The sequence below is a fragment of the Ambystoma mexicanum genome, chromosome 2p, assembly GCF_040938575.1.
Source record: "Ambystoma mexicanum isolate Mex_15411 chromosome 2p, UKY_AmexF1_1, whole genome shotgun sequence".
Lineage (NCBI taxonomy): Eukaryota > Metazoa > Chordata > Amphibia > Caudata > Ambystomatidae > Ambystoma > Ambystoma mexicanum.
In genome coordinates, this window is record NC_090923.1 from 718,196,573 (window position 1) to 718,222,482 (window position 25,910).

Below are 25,910 nucleotides of genomic sequence, written 5' to 3' on the forward strand. Positions count from 1 at the left end.
AGAGTTCCCTGGCAGGAAGCTCACACTGAGGCATTACTGCAGGAAGCATACACTGATGCAGGAAGGGCATTTTCAGAGTTCCCTATCAGGAAGCTCGCACTGAGGCATTACTGCAGGAAGCATGCACTGATGGAGTGAGCACATATTGAGAGTTCCTGGGCAGGAAGCTCGCACAGAGTCATTACTGCAGGAAGCATACACCAATGGTGGAAGGACATATTGGGACATAGCTGGAGAGAGCTCAACTGCTGTACATTTCTCTGAATAGTGGGATGAGAGGAAGGAATTCAGGGAGTGGTGCAAGCTGGAAGGGGAGCGTCCAGTGAATATTGCAGACAGGCCAGGGTAGATCAAGGAGGGGTGTCTGTGTACATGCAGGCAGAGAGGATTCCCGGAGGGTTAGATGGAATGGAGGTAGTGGAGTAGGAGTGGGCAGGGCGCAGGAAGAAAGAGGTGGTATGTTATGTGGGTAGGGATGTAGGTGGGATGGATTACAGGCAGGGCAGTGCAGGGTAAACAATGGTACGAGGAGGAGTATGGTTTGGGTTCAGAAAGGGATTGGGGCAGAGAAGCAGGAGGTTAAGGAGGGTGGGTTTCAGGTTGGGTAGTATGGGGCAAGGAATGACGCAAGGGTGGGTGTAGGTAGAGTGCAAACATTCAGTGGGTTGGGCAAAAGGTTGGAGGCAGGTTTCCCTCCATCCATTGTCCATGAACCACGTGTTTCCTCCACTCTAGACCCAGAGTCCACATTCTACCCTCACCATCCGCAAAGTTATTGACACATCCCGTTCTCAGGAGGCGCAGCCTGTACCCCACTCCTGTTCATCCATTGCGGCAGCTGCTTTGGTTGCTCAGTGGTCCTCTTTTCTAATGATCTCAGACAAGGACGTTCTGGCAGCAATCAACAGCCTTAAGTCAGCTTCACCAAATGATCCCATCCCGCTCTCTGTATTAAAGAACATCTCTGACGATATTGTTTCACAACTGAGGCTGTTAATAACTCCTTCTCTTCTGGGATCATACTCGCCAGGCTTGGACCCTACAGTTCTGTCTAACTTCCGACCTATCTCTCTGCTTCCCTGCCTTACAAAACTACTTGAATCCCTGGTGTCCCCTCATTTTAGCACTTTTCTGGAGTCGTCTAACTTCTTCGACCCATTTCAATCTGGTTTGCGCCCTGGGCGGGTTACAGAGTTGGTCCTGGTCTCTGTTATGGATGACTTGACCCGCATGATGGACCAGGGTGGGCTGGGGGCCCTGATATTGCTTGATTTATCAGCGCCATTTGACGCCATTGACCACCCTACCCTGATCACCGGGCTCACCTCGGCAGGTCTTTCTGGCCAGGTTTTAGCCTGGTTTTCCTCCTTTTTGATGGGGCTCTCTCAATCTGTTTCACTACCCCCCTTTTGCTCTCAGCCGGCCCCGTTGCTCTGTGGAGTCCCTCAGGGCTCCTCATTGTCTCCTACCCTATTTAATCTTTATATTCAACTTCTTCTGAGTATAATTCATGCTTTCTGCTTTTTGCGCTATTCCTATCCCGATGATACTTAAATCATTGTGTGGTTGGATTTAACTGAACCAGAGACAGCGGGTCCACTGATGAACTGCTTGCAGGCCATTGGTGACTGGATGGCCTCGAACTGGCTTAAGCTCAATGGAGAAAAAACTGAGGTGTTGGTGGTGGCTACTGTATTGCACTCTCAGTTTTGGACCCCTGAGTTTTGGCCAGAGAGTCTTGGACTTTTTCCCCGTCCGGTCTCTTCAATGAAAGACCTAGGTGTCAAGATCTCGGCCTCTTTGTCTATGGAGGTCAGGTCTCTCTTGTCTGCAAAAAGGACACTTTAAACTCTGGATTCTTCGAAGGTTCGGCCCTGTATCCCCCGAAGTTCCAGACACCGGTGGTCTCCTCTTTGGTTATTAGCAATATTGACTATTGCAATGCTTTATATCTCGCCCTTCCGTGACATGTGCTTCAGTGTCTTCAACTACTGCAAAATGCAGCGTCCAGGGCTGTTCTTCACCCTCCTTTCGGTGCCCGTATGACCCCGCTTCTGCATCAACTTCACTGGCTCCCTGTTGAGCACGGATTAGATTCAAGTATTTGTGCTTGGTTCATAAAGCTCTCTGTAAATCAGGAGCAGAATTTCTTCTGGCAAGGTTTTGTATCTACAAAACTGTCAGGCCACTTCGCTCACAAGTTCTGAAGACCATCCAGCCTCCGAGGGCTAGGCTTGCCCAGGTGGACGGGCGTGCCTTTTCAGTGGTTGCAGCTAAGGCCTGGAATCTACTTCCATTTTCTTTATGCAACATCGAGGCTCATCTACCTTTCCGCCAGGTGCTGAATACCTATCTTTTTTTAGTTCCTGTTGTTCTGGTGCAACCTTACCTCTTTAGCTTTAGCGTCAAGCTGCCTTTGGGCTTACGCTGCACTCTATATGTTTTATTAAGATAAGAAGTCCATGAGTGTACCAGCTTTCTCCACTCGGGCTTCAAGAGTCCCTATACTCACTCGCGATGCCCCGGAATCCATGCACCCCCATGGACACCTCTCTGTGTCAAGAAAGGGAGGACATATGTAGAGGGGATTTGCCACGAGTAGGGCGGCAAGGGTAAAGCTGTAGAGCATGAATAGCCTGGGTGTCTCAGATAGGCAGATAAGGACCAGGCCATCAAAAGGAGGGTGCAGAGGTTTAGGAACTAGCCTCAGAACCAGGGAAACACAATTGTGACACTCATCGTAGACGTCATACAAATTTGGCTAAAAGTGTAAATATGTGGGGGCAAAATCAAAGAGCCCCATCTTCTCCTGCAAAGCAGCCTCTCGCCACTCCCTTTCTCCCTCTTTTGTTTTTTGAATAGTTGTTAATGGGTGAGGCGCTACCTTTATGCCACAAGGGCACCCCTAGTGGGGACCCGTGACATCTTGTGCATATCTTAAGATTTGACAGTCCCTCCTTGCTTTTGGAAGGATAGGCCCTAAGATAATATAAATATTGCATAGGTGCTTTCAGCATGGATTATGCTTAACTTTCTAAGAGCTTTCAAGGAAAATCGAGCAAAAAACAGTGGCTAGTAACTGGACGGAGCCAGTGCGCATTTCGAGACTGCAGTGCCATTGGAGCTCCCATCAGCGGCATAGACAGGTTTTGGCCTAAGGAGAACTGGGTACTATGTTTCAGCATCTGTACTCGTATATATAGCGTATCAATCTCGGGGAGGAAGGGTAGCTCAGGGGAAACGCGTTTGTCTTGGAAGTAAGACAACGCAACACAAGTACAAATCCTAATCCCGGGCTAAGAAACCACTCGCTGGTATTAAGCGGGTTATAAATGACCAATAAAATAAAACAGGAGTGTGCTATAAGTGGGAATGAGATGTGCAAGAAGTGGATTATGTTTGGTCCACATTACTAGCTTTAGAATGTCCATATTCAGCAGTTTCCTTGCATGCTGATTACTTTTGTGCAGAAGAGGAGGGAGCATTTCTGCCAATTAAGAGGGTTCACCTATATGTAGATCCCCAAAGATCTTTGTGCCCATACATCCGAATATATGTCTGAACTATCTTTCTTTCATTTTTTTCACAGTTGATAAATGTATACCACTTGGTTGGGTAATATTATTATGGATTATTTAAAATGTCCTGACTGAAGCTACTGCTATTCAGTCTGATGCATTAAAGATTACTGCTTGTTCACGGTAAGCCTTTTACTGTAGTGGTTTTGTCGCAGAACTTGGGAGGCCATGTGGAAGTCTAGTTAGACAGCGAGACTAAGATTCCCTTAAAAAGAGGACAGTTTCCATAGTTTGTCCCCTCACTCCTGCCATGCTAGTTTGCCCCTGAAAAGGCAGCACTCAGGGGTTCCACTGCCTCTTGAGGACACAGAACAATTAGTGTAGAATAGACAAGGGGAATGAAAATTGCCTGTGACAAGACTTCCTCACAAGTGTGAATGTTCGAATACGTCACACCGTCAGAAGGACATCTGGGCTCAAAGCCCACACACAATTCTAGCTAGCAATCCAATATTCCAAGGCAACACACTAACCCACAAAATAACCCCCTTCTTTTTAAACTGCCTAAGTTATTTCTATAATGTCTACTTGTAAACATTTAAATAGATTAGCTTTTTTTAAGCACTTCATGTTTTTTGCCACATTACACCGTACAATCTGCATGCCCTTTTCAAAAGATGACTACAGGCCGGTGCCATTATCACAACCCTATTTTTGCTTATCTTGAATGCTCACATGAGATTTCTTTTGTCTCTTGCATCAATTTGCATTCTGGTACAATAAACCATGGCTTTTGCTGAATTTCATCTTAACTTTTTAGTTTAAGGTATGCATTAGTGTAATAGTGCAAACATCCTGCCGACTTTGGCCTGGTAGCCTCTTGTGGGCTAAAGGAAATTCTCCTAGAAAATAAATGTGTGTCCCCTTTAGTTTGTAGGGTCTCTTTCCTTAGGCCAGATGTAGGGTTCGGAGAATGAAATTTGTGCCCACTATTGGAGCCCATCCTACCTTCTGAACCCCGTTCTTTCAATGCCGGCCTTCCTTCACCTTCCTGCAGCTGGGGCACCATTTTAGACGAAAGGATGCTGCACTCAGCTTTGTGGGGCACTTTGTAGAATCCACACTCCACCTTTAATGCTTTGTACTCCTCACCCTATGTAACCCTCTTCATAGAACACTCTTCATTGCCCAGACAGGCATTTCCCTGACATGTAAAGGGCCAGCAGGCTCACTGAGCAAACCATCAAGCAAGTTAGTGTGAGGTTTGAGCCAGCTCACAGTACTCCCTGCAGTAACACAATCATATTCTGCCTTCCAAAAACACAATATTCATACCAAGCAAGCCACCCATACATGGCAAATGAAAACCCCTCCCAACAAACATCAGGGCTCTACACCTCTACAACCGACTCAAATCCCACAGCCCTGCCAATGCATTCTAGCACCACTATGCTTCCATCTTATCACAAATGCCTCTGTGCTGAGAACACCTAGAAAGAGACCTGCACAATCCTTACACAAATAAATACATTATACAACATATTCATGAAATAGAATTATATTAAATCTCATAAAAATGGAATACAAATCCCAACAGATACCAAATACCTAAATGTTAAAAACTTTAGATCGTCTACAGTTTTTTCTTTACAGAATATACATTTTCCAACAGATCATACATTTAAAAAAAAATCTAAATAGTGCAAGTAGCAAGGCAATATGTTCCCCGTACAATAGTCTATTCCACAGTCTCTCACCAGAGTGAGGAAAATTAGGGTTGACAGAGTTTTCAAAAAACAAGTGTCTTAAATTCGCTTTCCGGGGCAGTAGATAACTAAATGTTTTATTGTTTCACATACATCAACAATACCACAAACCATGCAAAGATCTTTTGGTATCACTCCTTTACTACGAAAATAAAATGCTGAATGCGTATTTAATGCGCATTCGGCAGAAAATGAATTTTAAATACCATAATACCGAATAAGGGGAGTGGGGCTTGTGGGGGTGTCCCCAACTTCCCCTATACGGTAATATGAGTTTGGGGGCTGCAGGGGTATCCCCTGCATGCATTGGGGCGGATGGCAGGGAAAAATAAAGTTTGGAGAAAAAGAAGAGGAAACAATTACCCTGCAACGGAAGCCCCTATCCACTTTTGGGATAGGAAACACTTGGTTGCAGTGTTGACGGGCGAGTCGCGGCACAAGACAGAAGGTAAGTAAGCAGACAGAAGGTGAATATGGTTAGAAGGGTTTTGGGTAGGGGGGGTGCAGGAAAGTGTGATCTATGTGATCACTGCTTGCTGCCGTTTTTGGATTCGACATTTGGTCTTCCAAATTATGGGATGCGCAGTGATCACATAGATCCGGTCTTTCTTCTTTACTAAAGCCCATTGTGGCCGCGAGACATTCCAGAGTGGGAACCTAGTTCAATTAGAATCTTATGTAAAAGGACCTAGCTATATTACAAGTGAAAAGGTATCTGTTTCTAGACAATTAGTTCAGTTTCCCAAAGAGTTAGGAATATTCCAAATATAGAGAGTATGATTTAAGCTGTTGCACCGAAACTCTCCAATATCTCTTTTCTTAGTTTTGGAGGGGCTATTAATCAGTTCCCATGCATCGGATCCTATTTTCAACAAATATGACTAAGAAAGGGGAAGAGTCAATCACCTTCTTAATATCCTTGAAAAGTGAGTTGGCTGGAGGACTAATCATTTTGGTGTATAGAGATACTTTTCTCCAAGCAACAACACATTCCAAATATATAATACCTAGTTCATATCTTATCACACAGTTGGCGACAGAGGTGCTAATCCCAGTATTTTTTCTCCAGCTGGTGCCTTCTAATGAATTAGGAAAAGGCACCATATCAAGCAGAATAACATCAATGCAGTATGTAATCACACCAACAATTTTCATTGAGTAATATTTCAATAATGGCAGTAAAGAAAACTTACCAAAGCTTTCATATACTCTTTTAAGGTGGGCTGAAAGAGGTTTCATCTTGAAATGTTAATGATCTTTTCTAATTTAAGGTCTCCCAGAGTCCGATAGATGGTTTTTAGGAGTAGTTCTCTTGTTGGTCTATATAACAATCTTGGACTTGTTCCCATTTACTTAAAGATTATTGTCTGTTGCATAAACAGTAAATGCCTCCAGCTTCCTTTGCAGATGTAGAGGCCTACGTTCAAACAATAATAGGGCATCTGCAAAGGCAAGCCAGTGCAATGTTACAGAATCCAATGTTGCTGGGAAACAATTAAAGGCATTGGACATATCCACACTAGCAATGTAAATAGTTTTACCATTCTTCTCTCATGCAGATACATGATAATGGGCAAAAACGGTACCATTTAGGGATGTTCCCAATAACTTCCAAAATCCCTCTTGTAATTTTCAGCGGATGCCAAGTTTATCAACCCGAAATTCCAGTTCATTCATCAGAAGTGATACAAAGACATTACTGGAAGCATCCTGTATCACAATAGGGCAATAAATTACCTAGTTGTGTCAATTGCCTTTTTTAAACAAGGGAATTATGTAAGCTAAATGCCAACTCAAAGAGAGGGTATTGTTTTTAATAATATCATTAAATGGCCTACACAAGTTTTTTGACAAAGGTTTAGGGTCAAATTGGATGGTGATAAGGGCCAGAGAATGTGCACCAGGAGCTATTGATGCCTTTGATTTAAGAATGGCATAACAAAATGTCTTCTACGGGAAAACCTCCTTCCTGTCTACCCAAATTTACAAGAGAAATATTAAAGTTGGTATTCAAAACTTCCATGGGAGCGTTAATTTCATTATAGTAGGATACCCATGTTGTTTCTTCAATCAGATTTCTATGCCCGGTCTGATTAGTACGGATTGAACTATTAGTGATCTTCCAGAAAGACGATAATGTAGAGGAGCAGGTGGACATGTTATTCCTAGCACCCGCCCCCTCACCTCTGTCATATTGAACAGTAGGAAAAGAGCCCTATGTAGGACACCAGGTATCATCCCAATACTGCATCGAGTGTATGAGAGACCATATGCACTCAGACAACCGTATTGAATGTACCCTCGCACTTAGAGGATGGAAGGACGTCTACACACACCATTGGACATCATAGAGTGTAAGTGAAATCTGACAAGAGCAGACTGACGTCATACAGGAAAGATAGTGAGACTTACTGAAACAATATGCAAATACTCAAAGAATAAGGATTTAACGGAAGTAACAAGAGAAACATGTAATTGAATATGAGTAAATCATATTTGCAAAGAAGATAAAGTAACCTGATGATTAATAAATGTATATACGCCGAAATGCAAGGTAGATGAAACATATAGAAGCTTGTTGCAGAGGAAAACATAACTTGGCTAGAGCGGCCATGATGGAAAGATGGACGCCGGACTCGTATGAAAACCATTCAAGTTATCTCGGAGACAGACCAGGGTTGTAGAATCAGGATACGTTGGAAAAACTGCTTTGTGTGAGGAATAAAGAGGAGTCTATTGGCCTGGGATAAATTATGCTACTTTAAGGAATAATTGCAAGGCACAATGGGAGTCAAAAGGATAAGCCATTTACGTAACACATATTTCTCTTAGATTAAGTGAAGGAGAATATATCTGCAAGAGCCAAGTATTAGACAATTAAAGATGTGGAAAACCCATGTAAGATCGAGTGACCAAGTATCTAGAGGCCAAGAAGGGTAATAACACCCAATTCAATTGAATCAAATAGCAGTAAATTGAAGATCGAGATGGGCAAATGTGTGGCCTCCTCACAAGTGATTTAGAAGTTGAAAACGAGGGCTATTCATTAAGCCTAAACAGAGATAATAGCGTGCCTACACTCCCTTGAATGGCCCAGAGCAGAGAGCAGGCTTCAAGGTCAACTACAAAGGAGAAGCCTTGGCTTGGGACCTGACCGATGAGACTATGGACTAATTGGGAACGTGGGGAGTAGCCTGACACTGCTTGTGGCACCTGAGGTTTGTTTTGTTTACGTGCTGCTAATGGTCCGAAAGTCCATAGTTGGGAAAGCATGCCAACCAATCAGAGGGTCTATGTAGCAATATGCTATACAATGTTGCAAAGACCAACCTGCTGTCATTTTCTCTGTTGTAATCAGTATTGTACATATTTAGAGGTAGTTTGAGGCGTGCCCACCAGATAAGCGGTAGTCAATGACAATGAAGTTATTAACACTTATATATACTATAGGAATGTGTGTTCCCTTAAACCAATGGCTCCCTTCAATAGGTTTTAATTTGCCACGTAGGATGACATCTTAGATGATAATAAAGATAATAAAGTAGTACTTTGCCATATTCTTTGAGCCTATCCAGTTATTTGGGTCCAAGATCATTATTGGTAATTCCATATAGCACATGGGACGCTTGAAGGTGCTAGAACACAATACATTTTCCCCCTCTAGACAGTGAAGAGTTTTATGACTATCTGTAGTAAAGAGCTCACATTTAATTTCTTTTGCAAAAGTTCTGGTATTTCTGACAGATCTTTTTCTTATTAGTCATATACAGGAGCTCATCATGGATTCATTCTTTCCTAGTGTGTCTCAGAAGGCTTCTTTTTTCCTTTATTTCTTTCTCGATCAGAAAGTTAAATACATGAGCCTTAGAGTTACCTAGTACAAATCTACACTTTCCAGTTATCTTAGTGAGGCACATATGGAGAGTCACATTAAACATATCCAGGCTAAACAAATGACCAGTTTTCTCAAAAGTGGCCATAAATCTGCTTACAAAATTAGTATTCCACTGTGTACTCCCAACCCCCACCCCCTCTGACAAGTGTAATAAAAGCAAGGGAGGATTAAATCTGTACCCCAACAATAAGTATTTTTATTTAATGAAATCATTGCATGATCTCCAAAGCCATTTATTTATTACTAACGGAAAACACTTTGTGGATAAATATTTAGAAAGAAATACATGATCTGTCTGGGAAGACATCAGCCCTTTTTTCCAGGATATGACTTTGTGAAAGGGGGCGCAAAGGGGATTATTACTAATTCTAAACCCAAGGAATTCACGACGTCCACCCAGAGTTTGCCTCTGATCCTACTGAGGGGATTGTCAGAATTGGGGAAACAGGAATGTCCCACATTGTATTGCTATTGGTTACATACACAGGAAGCACTGAAGTCTCTTGAAACCACTATATTATTTTGGAATCCATTCCCAAGCCCCTCAGTAAAAACTTTGTTCAATTCTTTGTGAACTAAATCCAAGTTTACATTACCTGGACTCCAATAGATTTTTATCATTACGAAATCTTGCTTAGATGATACGTCCCCTGTGTGTAAACATACAGCAAAAAGTATCTCACTGGAAGTGTCTATAATTGACACAGTAAAACCCAATTTTATATCAATGGCCATCCCACCAAAGAGACGACCCGTAAGACCTTTCTTTACCTCCTTTGAAAACTCTTGGTAGCCTTCAATAAGCAAAGGTTTTGTAAGCATCGTCTCATGCAGCATAATAATATTGCACACCAAAAAGCATGTCTATTCTAAGATACAAAAATGTTAGTAGCTTGTGCTAAAGTCTTGTGCTTGATGCATAAGACCATATGGACATTTTGGTAGCAGAAGATAGTTCTGGTCTAATTGACCTCAGATCTAGATCTAGACTCTCAGACTCTTGATTGATTCCGCCATTAGCCAGAACACAGTAAAGCTTCCTGTGGAGATCCGTGTGCAAAAGCACATGTGTGAAAAGAATCAGTTGGCGGGTGCCTCTTTGACGCAATTCCTGTCTGGTTCCCGCAGGTGCTCCGTGGACTGAAGGCGAACTGGTCGATTGTGGAAGAGTCGATGCCAAGGGACTCGAGCTGAGCCATGGATGTAAGTAGAAAATCGAAAGTGGCAAAAATAAGGGGAGGAACTGTATTACAAATATATGTATAGGAATAACAGGATTTTTGGGGATAAGAAAGAATAGAAATAGACACCTCGATTCCTGGTTCCAAGAGGGGTGGAATGGTATGCACTAAAACTCCAAATAGGGATAATATTTGAGGATTCCGGAGACAAAGTCGTGTGTTTGATGCAGAAGACCCTGTGTTCTTAACAAGTGCGGAAGAAAGCCATGACCAATCTTTTTGTTTATTTAACTGGAAGCCAACTTTTAATCACAAGTCTATAATCACCTATATCAAAATCGTTTCAAATTAACACGGGGGATGAGTCAGTTTCAGGATCTCAGTCTTTCGAATCTGGTTGCAGATAAATGTCCGTAATTGCAAAGAATTGTATAGGATATGGACATAAAAACTCATAGCTCTGAAAAGATCGATTTGTTCTCTTACTAATTGAGCAATAATAGAGGAAACAAAATGAAAGGCAATTGTATCCCCACCCTCTTCAGGTAGATCGACCTGGTCAATATCCCTTGAGTTGATTAGGTGCAGAGGTGGAATCGATTGGAATATCTGTAACAGTTTGGATTGACTTAAAAAATAATGTCATTGATCTGAAGAATGTTCTCAAATCCTAACACTCTACCACTTTCAGTTATTGTTTGTGTCCATGTATGACAAATCAAAATATAAAGAAAATATTAAGGTTGCTTTGAAGCATTATGATCCAGCTAATGAAATACACCTCATTTAGCCGGCCATCCTTCAATATATGGTTTGGAGCTGATGACAACTCCACGTTCCGTCCGTACGGCTCAGTTTCAACTGATGGACTTTAGAGGGAAAGAAACAAGACTTCTCATATGTTCCAAGAAATACGAAGATAGGAAGAAAATAGGGATGTAGGAGTGATCAAAATATTCAGTTAAGTTCCATGTTGCTGCCAGGGGCACCACTAGTGATTCAGTGGCCTCAACTCTAAGCCATACCTGGCAGGTTGGCTATGCCTCTACAGCCTTTTCTATCAGTCAGTAGACTGGAGGGAACCTATGTCCCGCACTCTTCTGATATTGGGGTGCATGGAAGTGGACAAAAGAGGAACCATTATCAGCACGAAATTCACTTTAGCTTTAATTTTCACAATGTCCAGCTTTACATCAGAAAGACGGCTGTGTATATATGGAAGCCCTGCTCATCTGGGGCCAAATGCTATCTCAAGAAAAACATACTCAGTAATGAGTGCTGAAGCTGCATGTGTGAGACCTCTGGGTAGTCCGCCTTTGCTTCAGAAAACTCTAGGGGCCTCTTGAGCTCAGATGTACTCTGCCACTGCACTTTTCTTCAAGATTCCCTTTTCCAAAGATCTTTTTCATACCCTGACTTAGCTCCTGTCCGGTGAGTTATTTATAGACACTGTTTAGCACTTGATTGTGTTGGCTATGCCTCTACAGCCTTTTCATCATGTGTCCCAGCTGGTAATGCATTCAAAAGTTCAACACTCGCAGATTCTGATCAATTTTCCAGTGCTCTGTAATTTACTGTGTCGTTTAAATGAGTTCAGCAGCTTGAGTCCTTGAAAAGAAGTCAATGGTCTGACAAGCCTGCTGTCAGCCCCAAAATCCAAGACAAGGAAGCCTCTCATTTAGAGGAGGTGGGTGATCTGCGTCGAGGCTTGTGTTTTTGATTTATAATGGGTTATGTGACAGAACTCATATTCATGACATGGGTCCTATCAGCTAATATCTAGACCTGATATTAATGAAGAGGATGATTCAAAATCGGTGAATGATTCTTGGTCATAGCCTAGTGCAAAAGAACACATTATTTGCTCTTAGAAGATCACTCTAATCATCTCACCTTACATCCTACCACAAGTTATGTTATGTTGATTTATACCGCGCATTGCTACCACCCGAGGGCAGTCTCGAGGCAATCACGTGGCTCTGCAAGAGAAGAGGGCGGCTATGTTAGTGAGGATAGGATGATAGGATAGGTTCAAAACCAGGTGAAACTGGCATCTATGTGCGTTGCCCGGCATGTGGGAGTTGGTTCGATTCAAGAGGCCCGCTTGCTGTAACCCTATGGGTAGAACTCAGTGCTTCAGATGTGTGCTAGTGTTAGTTTTAGGTGTGAGGGCTATATGAGGTTATAGTGGGGTTGTAGTCGTGTACTCTGGTCAGTTGTATCCATAAGGGGGTCAGAGTTGCGGATGACTGTTCAGTGTTTTTTATTATATTGTGTTGGTGTGCTTTTGTGTAGTGTCGGTAGAATTATGGACTATATGCAATAGTGTGTTCCTCCAAGGTTACTTCCACAGTCTCAGAGAGTTGGTTGAGTGCAAGGATTAGATTTGGTCTCAGTGTGTCTATCTGTAGTGTGGCTAGACCCTAGTCATGTATAGTGGCGTTGGGTATGTTGGAGGAGCAGGAAAGGGGAATTTGTTAGTACATAGTTTAGTTTGACAGTGTCTCTGAAGTGCATCTTTGGTTACCGCTCAATGGTGCCTTCCCAAGTGTTTGGATGAAGTCCGTTGGCCAGTCCTGCCTTGCGTTTTGGCTTGTTGTGTGGTTGGCTGCTAAATTGGTGCACAACTGGGATTATAATAAATTTGAGAAAGTGGCAAAGCTTCGATTTAATGCGTTTCCTGTCCGGGCTTTTTTGAGTGCATGCATTGTGCGTATGGTGTCTTTTCCTAGAACTGTTTGTTGATTGGGCGGGCTACTCTTCCAAGGCCTCTCTATTTCTTGGGGATGACCGGGGTGCGGGGAAGGTGGGTGCTGGGTTATTCTGGTCTTCCTTGGTTTTGTCATTGTTATCTGTGACCGTGTCCCTTAATGTGCTTCTTTTGGGTGGTGATATAAATATATTTTTTTGGGGCTTTCCTTCTCGTTTAGCACTTGTCAGTCTGCTGAATGACCAGGGTTTTAGTTATTTCCTGAAGGTGATGTGCTCTTCTGTGGTTCTGAATTCTTTGGGCATGGTGTTCCATAGGTTAGCAATTAGACATGAGAATTCTGTTCCACCAAATGTCCTCTTTTCGTATTGTTTTGTATCTATTTGTAGGTTGTCACTTGATCTCAGGTTCCTTCTTGGCTAGTAGAGGCAGATCTTGGCCTGGAGGAAATCAGCTCCTTGTCTGTGTAGGGATTTATGGGCAATGCAGAGGGCTTTGAATGTGATGTGCTTTTTTACTGGTAGCCAATGGAGGCTTCTCAAAGCTGGAGTAATATGGTGTCTTCTGTTTAATCTTAGGAGAATCCTGGCTGTGGTCTTTTGGACCCATTGGAGTTCCTTGGTGAGTCATTCCTAGGTAGAGGCTGTTTGCATAGTTTATTCTTGTTAGTATCACAGATATGATTGTGAGGGTTCTGTGTGGAAAGGAGAGGTATGAGAGCAGCCCCCTGAGTAGTCTTATGAGATAGAAGCACTTTTTAGGGATTGCTTTGACTTGCGGTTCCAGGGATAGTCTGTTGTCCATGAGTATTTCTAGATTATTTACCATGTCCAAAGTCTCAGGATGCGCTCCCATGTCAGTGGGCCAGGCCAGTTGTGGGTTGGTTGCATTGTTTTTTGTGGGTGAGATCATTATTCCGTTTTGTCAGGGTTCAGTTTGAGGTTGTTCAGTGTCATCCAGTTGTAGATGTCTGTGAGACAGTTGTTGAAGCTGTTGTTTGGTTCCTGGGTCATGATCATCTTAACAATCAGTTGTGTGCCATCTGCGCAGTTGTAGGCAGTTAGTCTGTGGGTTTGAATGATTTTCATCAGCAGGGACATGTAGATGTTGAAAAACAGAGGGAAGAGGCTAGATCCCTGTGGAGCTCTGCAGGAGATGTTTTTGGTGTTTCAGGTGAAAGGAGATGTAACAGGGCTAATGAAATAAGCTGCCAAATAAGGGTGTGGGTGTAAAGATATATTTTTTAAAAACATTTAGTTAAAACGTGAAATACACTTGGATGGTCACGCTGGGACAGAGAGTGGGGCAAGAGAAGCAACACTTGGGTGGTAAATGTAGATAAACAAGGCTTAAATATCAGAGAGTGATAAAAAATAATATGCAGTAAAGGAGCATTTCTAATCAAGCTTGATATGAGAGACGCCATTCCAGAGCTTAGGGTGGGGGTGGAGCAGGTCTTGCCAGGAATATGTAAATACATTGAGCATTAGAATAGAAGGCCCATTCTGCTGGCTGTTTAAAAGGTATGCAGTGATTATAACGAATTTGGGAAAAAACAAAAAATGTGGTTGCGAGTGGGAATAGTGGTTTAGGGGGTGGGGAAAAGTATTAGAAACAAAAAAAGGGCGGTTTTGTGGGGGAACCCCCCCAAAATCAACAAAAAAGGAATTTGTTATTTTGGTATTAGTTGTAATTGGTTTCGTTGTTTTGTGATTCCACATAATCACATGTAACTGTTTAAAAGGGCACGGATCGGTAAAACAGGTTGAGTCGAGCTTTCTGCGCGTTTTATCTGATCTGTGCCATTTTGGTCAGGTTTCCCCTGACAGAGCGGGAAATGGAGCAGAAACTAGGCTCCACGTGACCGTGAGGGGAATCCGACATCTTCTTTGGCTGCATCTGATTTTGACACAGGTGCAGAGGTTTGAATCTCTATGAATTTCTGCATGCTTTTCAGAGGTGCAAAAAAGCAGATGGACTACATTGGGTTTCATCATAGTAATGGCTGCCATGTTGATACATTTCAGCCACAATTACTGATCACCCACATGCACGCATGTAGACATGGGGGGATCTAGAAGTATTGTTTTGGGCAGGGTGGTAAAAAGCACAGAAACTCAGGAAATGCCCGGATTTCTGTGTTTTACAGCAGAGGTGGACGTGGTCATGGATGTCTCCGCCTCTACCAGATGTTAAAGATTATTTGAAATGAGCGAGGAGATAGGGGTCTATCAATGCATGCAAAACTAGCAAACCCACGATGAGAGGGCGGCAACTGCACGAAATATAAGTAAGGACCAATAAATGGACCTGTGCCTATAAACAAATTACGTTGATTGGAGGAAACAAGACGAAATGTTTGTGCAAGTGATACCAGACCCTGACATGCATTCGCATCAGCCGGGAGTGAATGTATATGGCCATGTAATCATTTACTTTCTTTAATAATTAAGCAGATGGCAGGTCAATGCAAGTGCAGCCTCAAGCGTATGTGTCGTTGTGCACCTTACACGATTGTGTACAGACCAAAGTGCAGCTCAGGTGCACAGATGAGACTTTTGGAGCACATGAGCACACTATGAGTATATTGTCATGCAGAGCCCAGAGCCCAGATTTGCCCAATTTATTTGCCCTTTTTAGGGGGAATATATACAGCCACACCTGAAAACAATATTTATTTGAAAGTCTGAACAACAGTCTTAATTGCATGCGTGTTGATTGTTCCCTCTCCAGTCTCATAATTCCACTTACATAGTTTCTTGCAGGCAATCACTATATGAGCTGGAGGTTAACAGGGAAATCCTGTCCTTAGTTCTTCATCTGCTGCCCCAGGTTCCAGACAGAAGTCCCAGAGTCGTGGCTCAGTGTTAGGGAGAATTTTCATTTCTGTGCCAATTCCCTTTAACCTTAGAGACCCCCAGCTCTTTTGCTGGACTCAGGGCTTTTCAATGTTTAATCCTGAGTGAGTGGAACCTTTTTCTCACTTACCAATGCATTTTCCAGGCTATGATTTTCCGTGTTCCTTCCTGTTTTATGGAGTCTGCTAAACTCCATAGGCATCTGCTTTTGCATTGTGACACACAGCACCTTTTGTGCAGTGCCACTGAGAAGTCCCTTGGACGTCTCTTAATGTTTAACTACATTTTCTTGGGTGAACTAATGTTCGCAAGAATAGTAAGTTTACCCCTGTTTTACTTACCTTTACTTTATGGGTCCAGCACACACCACCCTATGTGGAGTGCTCGGGGGTTACCTAGTAACTCCTTTTAACCCATTCCTCATGTAACATTTTGTTACACTAACTCACTTGAATGGCTGGTGGCAGTGGTTTCTTTTTTACTACCTAGTGACATCTATCTGCAGGCTGATACCTCAGCTGCAGTGCTGCACCCATGGGCTATGCTATCCTTTTGCCATTTGGGGTGCTCCCAACCTTTGGGAGTGTGATTTAACCCTACACTGAGTTGACATTAACTTACCTGCACTGGCCTTACAGCGTGCGCTTTCTAAAGGTGACTCCTCTGGAGTTCATGTGATTTCTCGATTGAACACTGGCTGTTTAAGAATTTTTTTTTTTAAGAAGATGAGTATCAGAACGTTGACTTTGCCTATTGCCTTTGGCTGTCCTGGCTCCCTAAAGGCCTCCTTCTGAACCTATTGGCTTTGGCAGTGTTTGTTCCCTCACAGGTTTGAAATGTTGAACACGTTAATGCTGGAATAATAGACTGCCTGCATCCCTCTGGAGAATCTAGCTGTTCTTGTAACATAGCAGTCTGCTCTGGTCTAACCCTAACCTTTCCTTCCTTAAATACCTCAATACTGCAAAGGTGATACCAATATAAATGTTATACTGACCTCACCTCAGGGTGCTTGAACATGTGTAACATATGAATGAATTAGTCACCTGCTTTGTCGTTCACATTTTGAATTGAATCCTAATTTGGGATTCATGTTACAACTAATTGCTGCTTATTAAAGAATGATTTTAATATCTTTCTGTATAAATAATGTATTTATTATAACTTTAAGTGTGTAAGTGTTTACTTGGATACTTGTATTTACTGATTTAATTGTACAGACCTACAGCTCACATTTACCCTCTTGAGATGAGCCTGGCTGCTCAGTCACACTACCAACTTGTATAGTACAGGCCTATATTAAAAGGTGGGTTACCTAATACCAAGAGATACGCCTTGTGTAGTCCCACACTAGTTTGACTGCACTCATTCTTACCTAACACTCAGGGAATATCATTATGAAAGGTATTCATTAAAAGGTTGTTATGGTTAAGGGTGTGTGATGTAACATCCAACAGGGAATTGTACACTTCCCTTTTTGTGGGGGGCATCTGTCTTCTGCTCGGAATTGATATCACATCAAAATCCATCACAAAATATGGAAGCTTTGATCAGATAGGAGCTGTTAAGTGCTCTGTTCTAAACTTGTCTTTCTAGACATATTAGGAGAAAAAGACAGTTCACTATCAAGAGAAACCCCCTACCCAGGCGAGGGCTTATACCCAGGCGAGGGCTTACGTCTGTCTGTTTTTAAATGCCTAGTGCTGACAATACCATTTTTTGTAAGTCTGGAGAGAACTGCTTTAAGAAATAGGTACTGCACTATATCAAAGTGTGAGTGACCACACTTGGAAACTAAACTGGTCCTTACAGCAAGTCTCTAGTGTGCTAATAATGAAAAAACAAATCCTCAGAATAACGTACTTCTATTTTGACTCAAATAGACATGTAACACGAATGCTGCATTTCTAAGTATGATATGATTGGTTATTTATAATGCGCTTAATACCCAGAGGTTTCTAAGTGCGGTCTCAAGGATTGAACCTGTGTTGCTCCGTGTCGTCTTGCTTCCAAGGCGAGCACGTTGCCCCTGAGCTATCCTCCCGAGCCGAGCTCTTCAAGCTGGATTTATCTCAAATCTAAATGCTGCAAGAGATGTCATTAGGACCTAATTTAAAAGTGTTTAAATTCAACAAACTCGGAAGGATGAAAGACGACGTTGGTCCTATTGGGATCCAACTCTGTGATTTGAGGTCATACTTATGACCCTGAACATGGCGTTAAACTCAGTGAGCTATGCCCCTTGTTTAACAGCGAGGTGAATTACAGCCCGGATAATGGTAATTTTTTACCGTACAGGTTGTCCTATATTTATTCACAAATCGAATTAGGAATGAAGACATTCACAAGTATCTAAAAACTTAGTTTTGAAAAGTTTGAAAAACTTCAAAGATTATGAGCCTCATTACACGGATGGCTGAGAACCATGGCGCTATTAGCGCCATGGTTCATGCCGGTAAAATACCGGCACCACCTTGGCGGAAAGGGGAATTACCGCCCCATTCCAAGGTTGGCGGGGCGGTAATTCCCCCTTCCACCATTGCCCTTCCCTATTCCCATTTTTGCCCCATAGGGCTCAATGGGAATGGGGAAGGTGCTAATTACGGTACCGCAAATTGCGGTACCGTAATTAGCTCCCTGGGTCCCTTTGCGGGTTGTTTTTTAACGCCTGCAAAAAGCAGGCGTTAAATCCCCCAACCCGCAAAGGGACCTCGTAGTAAGGCGGTAAGGATTTACCGGTACCAGTATTTTACCGGTACTGGTAAATCCTTACCGCCATCCGTGTAATGAGGCCCTATGTCTAAAGACAGTTGAACAAGTTCAGAAATTATTCGTCACCAATTCCAAACGTCTGAAGTCACTTCCTATGTCCCAGAATCAAATGGCAAAGCATTCACTTGAAGACACGGGTGAACATGGGTAGGTTAAGATTAAGGAGGTAATGTCTTCGACCTAATTTAGGGATTTGGTCTCCCAGCAATTTTTCTTCCGATTTAATATGTTAGATTCCTCTGAAGAGGGAAATACAATGTCTGCTCTCAGCAAAATATTAAATTGCCCCAGAAGTCAGGATAATTTAAAGTTCTTAACACTGAGGAGCAAGACAAACGCTCTGCTGAGAACCAGTCGCATGGAGGGAACAAATACCCCTCTATGAAAATCTTTAGAATGAGTCCTGAGGAACCTATGATGGAAGCTTTTGCAACATGAGATGCATGTTTACATTTCTAAAGCCGGACCACCGTTTTGCCACCCCAACGGCTACCTTTCTGAGAGGTTAGGAAGCATGGTGGTGTGGGATATATTTGATGCCAGACTTTGTTACCTCATTTTCTTTAGTTACGTGAGCTGCATGTGTTTTTTGTTGTAAAGGAATCCAATCACTGAGGTGTCATAAACTAAACACGAATTTTAGGTTTCTGTACGTATGTCATTCGAGACATGCCACTGGGCATATTTGAACTCTCAGTCGGAGTCTGGTATATTATGCATGTTGGATAATACTGACTTCTCGAGGTGGGGGCACATTACCCCATATGTACTTCACCCACAACTCGCCCGTTTTAATTAAGTACAGTGTGATTGTTTTTGTAAATAGATGCAGAAAATGATAAGCTTATTCCTGAACATATCAGATGTATTAGTTGCTTGCATTGGTAGGCTCCAGTAATATTTGTAATCATGTAACAGTTCAACATTTCCATGTGAGACTACATCCATGGGGTATGTAGCTTCTTCAATGCAAAGCTACCCCAAATTAGCATATCTTCCAAGCAGAAACAGTGCCTGGAAGCGGGGCACTATGGCCCTCCCCTGCATCAGTAAATTGACAAAACTACTGAAAAGGTAACTGTGTTGTACCATTTGACAACAGAGACTGAAGGATGTCATCCAACGTTGTATATACCGAGATAGTTGATGGAGCATAGTTGCAAAACACAGCCAGACAACAGTCTGAAAAATGGCTCTACTAACACATGTACCTCGTCCTATATTATCTACTGACGATAGATACAATCCATTATCTTTCTGCCAAATAAAACTGTGGTGGGATTAGGGAAAGGCTGCCGCTTTGCTGTCCCATTGAGAACAAGGGGATAAATGACCAGTGCACTCATGGCGGGGCAGGAGGATGCAAGGCAGCACAGCTGATGCATCATGAATAGACGGCAAGGATAATACAATTGAAAGCAATATCTACCAAATGTTCCCCCATGCCAGAATAGGTGCATGAAACACGCGAGAATAGGTGCATGCATGCAACAGTGACAAAAAGAGAGCTTCACTGGACATAACCGAAAGCATAGATGAGAACAGCCACGTCTAGGGATCCTCTGCAGACGGTTTTAGTGTGATAATCGGACACCCGAGTGTGTGTGTGTCTAGTCATTTTGTAAGAAGTTAGTGTTTTGTTTCCTATTCTGGATATTGCTGGGTGGTCACATTCAATACCAAAATGACTATAACTGAGATGTGGGGAGAAACAGAGGTCTCGGGCCTTGCAGACCTCCTACTATGACTTTCCAGTGTCGAGTGGCACCCTAAGCATGAACTGCTCCAATCCAAGAGGGAGCCCCGGGCCATGCACATTTATTTCTAAGTCAAGAATGTATGATATGGGACAATATTAATGCTTCTCTACACAAAAGATTACTACATGTATGCAGGCACCCTTCACATGTATGGTGACCCTCCAATGCACAGAAGCTCTGAGATTCTGAGTGCCCTAGACTCGGATAACTGGCGGATTGTCAAAACGTCCTGCTCCAGCAAAAACCCAATGCAGTCGGGCAGAATGAACGGAGAACAGGTAGGCAAATGTTTTGCAGTGGCATTTTCCATTGCAACATTGTTGACTGCCATGCGGATTTCTGCCTTGCCACTGGCAATAATCGCATTGAATTCACTGAATGCATGAGGTGAAAGATATCCAGACAGAGCCTGACTGATCAAATCCGATATCCATTAGGCTATTCCCTAAGGCATAACCATCATGCTCTTAAGGAGCCTGTAAGCCGTCTACCAGGAAGCTCGACTGCTACACAGGGAAGGATGCCAACCTTGCCATGGAGAGCTTTCCTATTAGTTTTCCCTACCCGTGTGCCCCTATGTACTTTATCAAGAGGAATTCCTAGTGTAAAGTGGGGAAATATATGCAGGTGCACATTTGCTACCATGAGCTCGTACTATCAATGGGCATTTGCTCGCGTACAGTTGTAGGCGGGCTACAAGCAGGGGGCAGAGACTGCCCATTTCACAAGGCCAGAAATTCTACCTGGGAGGAAATCCTCAACTGCAGTAACCAGGCTAAGATTGCAGCCCATCCCCACTCCTCCTAAAAATCTGCTCCCTGTACCTAAATGGAATTCCTGAGCCACCAGCAAGTAAAGGAAACATTTTCATTGTGGTCTACTTCTGTGTGGCTTGTCCAGGGCCATCCGTGGGTCTCGCATAGACCTTTCACATGTAGTGTTCCCAAAGGACCCGGGCAGCCCTGAGCAGAGGATCACGAGGGAGATGGGCATCCCCAAACCGATGGGCATCCCCAAACCCCACTCCAAACGTATTGCCAGAGATGCAAGAAGTCCTGGTTGCGCGGTTCGTTGCTTCCGCGTATATAAAAAAAAGGACCTAAGAGCGCATCACGTGACACGGTTATAGGGATCGATGGCCTTGCATTGAATTACAGCTGAAAGCTCTAATTCAATGCAAGGCCATCGATCCCTATAACGCATTGGACCGATCGTGCGCACGTGGCGTTTGGAGTGGAGATCCATCCCCAGTACTCCTAGGTATGGGCGCTGCGCTTTTTTATTGAAACTGTCATGTAGCATTAGAAGCAGCCCGTTTGTCGGGGTCTGACATATTGATCTTACTTTTTACTTGTAGCGCTCGACTGAAGTATTTTGGTCTGGAAATGTTCTGCATTATGTACGAGTACTTAGGATGGCCAAGGCATATTTTAGACAACACATTTACTTCGGATAGTAGTTACTAAGGTAACACACTTCCCATGTGTTTCAATTACAATGTTCTTTGCCTTCTTGCTTGCACACTTTGCAGCTATTGAGCACACTAACTACCAGAGTTGAACAGGACGTTATAGAACTTGCCCCTACTTATCTTTACATGGCGGGCTCAGTGCATTTATATACAGATCGAACAACATACGGTAATATATTTTTTTACCAATGCACCCCGATCACGCGTGGGTGACTTTAGGAAATCACACAGTTACAGTTTTTGTGATTATTGCACAATTACAATCCTTTGCTCACCGCATGTTTATCTTTTGAGGTGTTTAAGGAATGAACATTTTCATTTCTGGCATAACACTCTTCCTTTATGCACTAGTCACTTATATTTCTTTAAGCAAGTGCAAAACTCTATTGCGTGTTTTTTCACTCGGGGTCCAAGCTTATTGTGCTTTTTTAAAAATGTTTATATTTTCTGTTTTCAATACCTGGCCACAATCATTTAGATATTCCATCTGGGACTCTTGTTCAACTACACATGGTAACAAATCTAATTTCTATGTTTCACCTACATGCATTTTGCATTATATTGCTGTTTGACATGGTCTATTGTTTTCGGACATGACGTAATGTTTATTTGTTTTCCGTTTTGCTTTTCTCCATTGGGTCCTGGCCCCCATCCCTTCCGTTCTTGGTTCATTTGTGTCTCGTGTAATACGCTCTCTATTTACTTTCTTTCCATTTTACCTTTGCGAAATGACTTTGTGATACTATGTAATATTAATGCATACATATTTGTGTTTGCCAATATAACAGTTTTGCCTTGAAAAAGACCCGTGCTCAGGGTCGAAACATGTGTTGGCAGTTCTGTTCTCGCATAGTTCATAACATTTGTTCTAAACAGCATACTGGCTGCCTAACTTTTTGTTCGCAACTACCTGTGACACTAGACTTGTTTATCTGTTACAAACACAGTCTCAATGCGTCTTGATTACTTGCACTAGGACTGCACAACAACTCAGAGGTGACATTCCCAAGTCTGTGCTTATATTCAACCAGCAGTTTTGAGGTACCTGCTAGTCCCTCTTACGTGCTGCAACCCTCTTTCCAATTGTGTTTCCCAATTGTGTTCCTAGGTTTCATTCATTGGATTTGTGTCTGCTGAATTTTGGTTAGACCCAGCGCCTCACAACTACGGCATACCTCAACTTTGTTTTCTGCATATATGTAATTCACCTCAGTCAATCAGAACCCGTTATGTGCACCATTGTCAACCCAAGAGCAGAAGAAGGTGACACTGGGGTGGGGTGGTCTGGGGGTGTGGGTGTGGGTGTGGGTGTGTGTGTGTGTGTGTGTGTGTGTGTGTGTGTGTGTGAGAGAGAGAGAGAGAGAGAGAGAGAGAGATGTTTTGCTATGTGCCTGCTATACAATCGATTGCTTTGAAGAGCTCCACTGAATTAGGTTTGATATGCTACACTGTGTTGTGTTATGCTACGCCATGTAATGTTTTAAGCTGTAGAAACGTTTGTAATGTCTTGCTCTGCTGTGATCAAAGTGTTCTTTTCACAAAGCTAAATGTACGTAAACTAGAATCTACCTGAGTGCTACTGTGTGCACTTATTCACTCCTTTTGGGGGAGGGACAATATGATGTCAGTTTCCTTGTATACCAGCTGGTTAGGTCATGTTATATTATGTTGAGGTTACATTATAATGTTTTAAATGTCTAATTTTCAAGCGGTTTTGAAGCAGCCATAAGGTATGCGGTAATGGAGCATGAGGAGGTGGTGCCTCTTCATCCAGCAGGGGTCAACAGTAGATGAGTGTGTTGAGGAAGCTGTGGAGGGTAGTGGGTCTTGTGTACTGCATGAGGGTGATTTTGGTACCCTTAAGGAGAGGTATTTTGTGGTCATTGTGGTGAATGCTGTGGAAAGTCAGGATTTCAGGAAGATGTGCCCAATTTTCTTATTCTTTTTTTTTATTGGGTATTTATAAAGTGCCTATACAGCAAATGGTATTTCAGGGCTCCACAAGACAAAGCATTGGGGGTTGGGGGGTGAGAGGCAAGGGAGAAAACACCAATAACGGTCCTACTAGGCCTTGTATCATTCGGATTGTGCAAGTGCAGTAACAAGAAGTGCAGGGGGAAGGGAGTGGGGGAAGGGCAGGGGAGGGGGGAAGTGCAGGTAGGGGTGGAAGGGATAATGCTACGGTGGGAGGGAAGTGCGGGGCAGAGTGGAGGTATACAAGTGCTGAGGGGAGGAGGAGGGGAAGAAGAGGACCCTTTAGCAGATATATTTGGGTATACAGTATACTGGGGGGATCTCGTGATATGATATGATAAGGTATGATATGGCATTTATAGTGCGCTTATACACAAGTGTTTCAAGGAACAAAGGGAAGGCAGAGACAGCGATCTTACTAGGCCAGGTGACATTGAGATCGCGCAAGTGCAGGGGAGAGGGGTGGGGAAAAGTGCGAGGGGAAAGGGGGGCAGTGCAGTACATGGGATCAAACAATAAAAGAAGTGCAGCCAGCTGGTGGCAAGTGCAAGGGTAAGTGCAGACAGCAGGTGTCCAAAGTGCAAGGGCTGCCGGGGGGCAGTGCAGGTGTGCAACTGGAGGGGAGTGGACCTGGGCCCAATATCAGAGGGTAGCCAGGTGACCATTGCAGTTTCAGCCAGGAAATCAGCAGCGGAGAGGAAGAGAGAAGGCAGAAGCAAAGAGGAAAGTCTTGAGGTGCTTTCGGAACCAGAGATGGTTCTCCTCAAGAGGCAGGGAGGCTGTTCCAAACGGAGGCCCCAGCTGAAGAAAGAGATCTACCACCAACTCGTTGCTTGGAAAAGTGACTGACCCTGAGGGAGTTGGAAGTGGAGGAGCGAAGAGCTCTAGTAGGAAGATATTTACAAAGAGAGAGTTGGCGGTATTGAGGAACCAGGCCCCACAAGGCCTTATGGACAATGCAGAGGGTCTTGAACCTGAACCTCACAGCCACTGGGAGCCAGTGCAGAGATTTCAGTGCTGGAGAGATAGGATTGCTGGGCTTGAGGCCAAGGACAAGTCTCGCAGTCCTGTTCTGGATGAGTTACAGAGGGCGGAGAGTAGAAGCTGGCAGATTTAGAAAGAGGCTGTTGCATTAGCCCAGCCTAGAGAGAACCAGAACTCTGGAGACAGTGAGCTTCTGGTGGAAGGAGAGGAAAGGAAGAATACCTCTGAGGAGGTGCAGTTGGTAGTGTGACTTCTTAGAGACGTCAGAGATGTGAGGAGAGAAGGCGAGTGTGGAGTCGAAGATGACCCAGAAGATCTTAGCCTCAAAGGTGGGAGCAGGAAGCGGGCCAAAGGAGGCCGGCCAGAGAGTCAAAGGAAAGGAGGGAGGGTTGTAGGTCAATTGGTCGAATCTTAATGATCGACAGGACAAATGGTCGACACCAAAAGGTCGACAGGTCAAATGATCGAATTTTTTGTTTTTTTGTTTTTTCACATTTTTTTTTTTTTTTTGGGGGGTCCCCCGAACCCCCTTTTTTTTGCTAAAAACCCCTTTTTTCCCCTAAACGAAAACCTAAAAAATATATATATAAATTAAAAAAAAATTCAATCATTTGTCCTGTCGACCAAATTGTGTAGACCATTTGTCTGTCGACCATTTCACTAGACACCAGGAGGGAGCAGGTGTGCCAATGAGGAAGATCGCTGTCTTATTGGCATTAAGGCAGAGATCGTTGCCGCCACACCACTCCTGGATAGCAGACAGACAGTCAGAGATGAGAGAAGGAGAAGAGGTGGCGGAAAGGAGCCTGAAAACAGGCTCTTTAATTTAGTATTTTAACTGAATGATCTTTATTAGCTCAAGCTACTTATCCTCTCAGGGGACCCCCCTTCCTGTGTTTGCTCCCGGTTAGTCCAAAGTAAAATGGCCTACCTCATTAAAAGTATCTATTGCCCGGTTTGTTGCAGATCACACACTGAGTGTGCCTCTATGAATATACACCAGTCCTCATGCCCAAACCAC

General features: G+C 43.3%; 1 protein-coding gene across 3 annotated transcripts in view; it reads right to left on the reverse strand.

Moving 5' to 3' along the window:
* Nucleotides 1-25,910, reverse strand: part of LOC138566713 (nesprin-2-like) — a 279,861-nt gene that overhangs the window by 24,634 nt on the left and 229,317 nt on the right. The gene's annotated exons all lie outside the window — the stretch shown is intronic.